The sequence below is a fragment of the Coptis chinensis genome, chromosome 8 (assembly GCF_015680905.1).
Source record: "Coptis chinensis isolate HL-2020 chromosome 8, ASM1568090v1, whole genome shotgun sequence".
Taxonomy (NCBI): domain Eukaryota; kingdom Viridiplantae; phylum Streptophyta; class Magnoliopsida; order Ranunculales; family Ranunculaceae; genus Coptis; species Coptis chinensis.
Genome location: NC_141463.1, coordinates 20,231,591 through 20,236,689, shown reverse-complemented (window position 1 = coordinate 20,236,689; position 5,099 = coordinate 20,231,591). Strand labels below are relative to the sequence as shown.

Below are 5,099 nucleotides of genomic sequence, written 5' to 3'. Positions count from 1 at the left end.
GAAAACAAATATAATGAATGAAAGTTTCCTTAAAATAGTGTCCGTGGAGTCTCTCCTGATTTTTCAAAATCCCCCTGTTACGTTTATATATAAAGATATGAATGCTGATTTGAGTTGGCTATCTTATTACATTGTAAAGCCAAGAAATAGCTTTAAAAGGGCATTTATATGAATCAGTTTTAGTATGTTCAAGAATTTTGATTAGCAATCATCAGTACACTTTTATTGTCCTTCTAAAACTTTCCGAACCCATTATCCCCCGTTGCCTTCGTTAGATACTATGATAACTTATGTTGTGAATGCACCTACTCTCAAAAACAATCCCTTTCAATAATGTACTTGCTATGCATAGGAAAATCACTAAAATGTAGATAACTACTAACTATTACTAACATGACATTAGTGAGAAATAAAAAATGTACCAAAACACACTGAATCCATTATCGGTTCACCTCTGTTTCATTGTCTTACAGAAACCAAATGTTTGCAAGTGTCATCATCCTTGTAACTACACAAAGCTCATCTCAGTAAATCTCTAATCTTATTTATTAGAATGATGAATTGTCGTAGTGTAAGATAGATACCAGATTACCGCTGAATGAGTTGAGGGTGCAATAGGGCAAATAGGAGGAGAGGAATGCAAACGGGGAGACTTCGGAAGCAGCCTGCCTTAGTGCTTGAGCTTCAAGAACAGGAAAAGTCTCTAGTTACCATCACGACTAAGTTTGAATTCTATACTCTAATAGGTTTAATAGGCAGAAAGAAAATAGAGCTAACTAACTTAACTTACTTGCACAACTATAAAATTCTGGAAACCTCAAGGGTACATAAAGATTTCACTGGAAGAGGTCCTCTTTGTCCTCCTATGATAAAGGTATGCACAAACAAAGAGGCTTTCAAATTGAAATTTGAAATCAAAGACAAAAGTAAGAACAAAATAGACATTAGTGAAATGTTATAAATGAAGATTATTCTAAAGAATTCACTAAAATAAGTTTAGTCTGACCATTATAACTGTTATTCGAGATCCTTGAATGTGCAAAAGCATTCAGTTGGTTCTATTTTACTTCTTCAACTTCAACATCTAAAGCCTCATGTTTTACACGTAAATCTGTCACTTCGGCACCTAACTCTTGTATCTTTGTATTGAGCCTACTGTAAGATTCTGCCATACGTTTTGCTACATTTTGATGTGTCAAGTTGTTTGACTTTTGAGATGATGCCAATTGTGTTTTCAGTTCAGTGAGAAGTTGCTGAGTCCACATGGAATGAGACACTAAAAGCAATAAGTTCATGTCGGAAGTTGTAAAAAGATAAAGAAGTCTCCTTCACGTTGAAGGTAAAAGCAAAATGCACTTGTCCTAGATGAGGTCAACCAACGTAAATGATAGTGCAAAAATATATTGGATGATAGATAAACTCCCCAACTTGCTACCTATATCATCCATTAAAGCATAAAATAAAGGGAATATATATTCAATTCTTCGATTCATATCACAAAAGTAAGCAAATCATATCATTTAATACTACACACATGTGGTTTCCATTTGTTGTCACTAAAGGCGCTATCCATTTTTCGTTTTATACGTTCTCGACGTTGCTAATAAATATGTCACTCTATATGTGTCCCTGCAAACTTAATTAAACCCCAAAATTCATATGCCACACAGGAAATAGTTGTCTTAATGAATTTGGCATCTTAAATAATATATTGAAATATTGAAAACAAATAAAAGAAAGAAGCATTAAAAAATATAAATATTAGTTGAGAAATAAAAAAATTAGGTCTCTCTGAACTAATAAGAAAGAAGAAAAACCTTATACATGTCGATTTGAAGGACTTGAATCTGAAATTTCAAGAAGTAGAAACATTAGTGAGAAAAAATCGTGTTGAACCCCCCTTATTACTCGATGATTGGAAAGAATGGTCGTGTCATGGTTAGTCTGTCTCTCACTCTCAATCCCATTATCAATCACCATCAGATTAGCTGAGGTTTGCTAGAATACAAATTCAAATCTACAGCAAATCAAATGGGTAGTGTGGCTAACATAGACTACACCTAACAGATAGAATAACTTGAAAGAATTAATTTCTGTAGTACTAAAACAGTATACAGATAATGACTATGCTTTCCCCGTTTAGATGCAAAATGGTCTTCAGATTCCTCTTCTTTTTCCCTTGAAACAACATTATCACTCATTGTTTCTTCGGTCATTACTTTCATCTCCTCTCCTTGAACATTGCCAAATTCAGTGATTCCTTTTTCTTCTCTTGCAACTCATTGCCTCTCTTGTTTATAAACCCATGCTGCCAATCCTCTTAGGTGATTGAGTCATTATGCTCGCAAACTTCTTCAGTATTTGTGAAGGATAATGATCTCTTCGTAGAAACTGGATCATTTGAATTTGTCTCAGCGCGCGCGTCGGGTTTGAATGAGATAATGAGCAACAGACTTAAACCCGAGTTTTGCAATCTGGAAAGAGTGCTTAGTTACAATTATGTTATTATTATCGAATGGGAAAAATTCAAAGTGAAGCAATAATGCCAATCAATTGCCAACGCTAAGATGATGAGTCGATCACCTAGAATGTCATCTCCTGTTAGAAGAAGAGAAGAATAAGAGAGAGGGTTTGAAGAGATGAATTTTTTTTGGGAGAGTTGGGAGTATTTTGTAGAATTGAAAAAAGAATAGAGAAAGAGGTTTTTAACTATTTTGGGCTACGAACAATTGAAATCGGCAAAAAAAGGCGTATAATTCATTTTTTTATGTAAAATTTGATGTGTCAGTCTGAGAGAAAAAAAGGGGGGCTGATGTGGGTCACTGGGAGCATTCTCAACTACTCAGTATTAATGGTCTTTGATACTTACATGTGTGTGTGTTCTTTTCCAATCTTAAAATTTGTGTAGCATGGGATGAGTGTTGGGTGACATTTGTAATTCACTTTGAGTTACCTAAGGTAGTAAGTACTAGGCTATGATATTTTCTTGCCATTGACCTTATGTTTCTCTTACTTGCTTGTCAGTTGGGAGTTGATTAACTAATAAAACTTTCAACTTTTGGTGATTTCAAATGGCAATAATGTCTTAAACTATTCGACTTTGTTATTGGATTCACTGGTATTTCACACAAGACCTGATATTGCCTGTTTGCAGTTAATGAAGGATTCTGTGGGAGTTGGAAAGGAGCTAATGCCTCACAGGGGCAATACAAGCAAATCTGGGAATTCTGAATGACCCTAAACCCAGTGACTCTCTCCCGATAAGACTTCCACTAATCAAAACATATTCTAGGAATTGAATCATGGCACAACCTTGTTGTTCAGAACCAATAGGTTTCAGAAATCTTCAACAAGATGGATGCTGAAAAAATTGAGGTCAAAGTCTAATTGTGCAGCTTCTTCTTTTGCCGCCCAACATTGCTTTGAAAACTACCATATTATGTTATATGAAATAAATCTTTATATAGTAATAGGTTGATTGTGCTCAGGCTCCTAGCTTAGTTTGTAGTAAAAACATTTTAGATTCCCATGGAGAAATATGTCTGTAAAGAAGATAGTTAGGACTTAGGACTACTTTAGGTTGCGAAGAAGAAGCATTTGCCTCCGTTATGAAGCTACCGTTTTGTGTTAGGTTATGTTTGTGGCTTTTATGAAAGCCTAGCTGAGTTTTGCAAAAGGAAGAACAAAAAATGGAGATTCCCCATCATTGATTATATCATTATACTCAGGCGTACAAGGAGAGGTTATCTATTCTTTGTTTAGAAGGAGACACTTCCATTTGGTGGAAATCTATGACGAGAGTTGAGGAACAGAAGGTGCTTACTTGGGCTTAGTTCTATAGGAGATTTGACTTCTAGAATTTTCTGGATATCCCTTAGAGAAGACAAGATTAGATAATTTCTAAGACGACAGGAGACCATGACGTTGTTAGAGTATGAAACTAAGTTTTATTGACATTCACACTTGTCTACGTTAGGAGCAGAAGGCTCGACAACCCGATGAGGATTTATATGATAAACTGAGTCTGTTTGTAAAGACTAGAGGACATTATACTGAAGCAAAACAGAATAGTGATTATCCTGTAGACTAGTAATAACAGATAATAAACAGTGTAGAGGTGTAGATTTTGTGTCTACGACCTGATGTTGATCGAGTTTGGTAGGGAATGGATGCACTCTTTCTTAGGACAAGAGTTGCCTACGTATCAAGTTCCTTGGGTAAACTTGAATCAAGCCTTACGTAGTTCATCTCTCTCTACTTATAGATGTTTGAGTTGACTTTCCTTATTTGCTCCAAGCCGTTTGTCAAGTGTAGATCCATCTTTTGAACTATCTTGATGATTTGTCATTATTTCTGATGTTAAAAAGTAAATGCCTTCTTGATTGGTCCGTTGACTGAGCTTTAGGATCGCGGTAGATCATTTACTTTCATATATGGTTGTATCTGATGTTTGGGACGACCTGAGTCTGGGTCGTTGGTATGTCATGGTGACATGGTACGAGCTGTGCAGATATGACCTGGAGTGTGGACACGTATGTTGTAGTGATATGTTTGAGAACGGAGGGTATTTACAAACAGGGAAGAACATAAGAGTTTTGCCATAAACACAGAGAAAATCGTCTCTAATGTCTATTAAAGTTTAATAAAATCAAGAATGATCCAATATTAGCCCACAAGATGGACTTTATAGCTATAAAACATTATAATTCCGAATATTATTCCTACTAAAATTAACTAGATAATAACAGAAGTAATCTACCAAAAATTTAGCCTAAAACGGACTCAGATTTACTTCCAAAATGGTAAAAATGAAAGAAAATCTAAAATGATGAATTTGGAAGGAAAAACAGTGGATTTTGACCTAAAAAACGGCTACCATGGAGCATAGCTGAGTGGTGACAGCGTGTGCGCCACCGAGATCTTTCCGAATTGGGGTCACACGCCTGATTTTGACAGCTGTAGCCAAAGTTATGGCCAAAATACCAAAACACTTACCCTAATTAGGAAAATATCACGATTACTTGCCATCTTTGCGCTAATCCGCCAACTCATGATACTTTAGCGCCATCAGCGTGCAATCTGTTAACTCAGCATCATCT

At 35.7% G+C, this 5,099-nt stretch overlaps 1 long non-coding RNA gene across 1 annotated transcript; it reads right to left on the bottom strand.

Annotated features, from left to right (window-relative positions):
• Positions 1-574: 574 nt before the first annotated feature.
• On the bottom strand, positions 575-1,984 carry LOC147480430 (uncharacterized). The gene is made up of 3 exons (XR_015206912.1): positions 1,818-1,984; positions 791-1,253; positions 575-682 (listed from the first exon to the last, which is right to left on the bottom strand). It is a non-coding gene; the product is annotated as an uncharacterized LOC147480430 (long non-coding RNA).
• Positions 1,985-5,099: the final 3,115 nt, after the last annotated feature.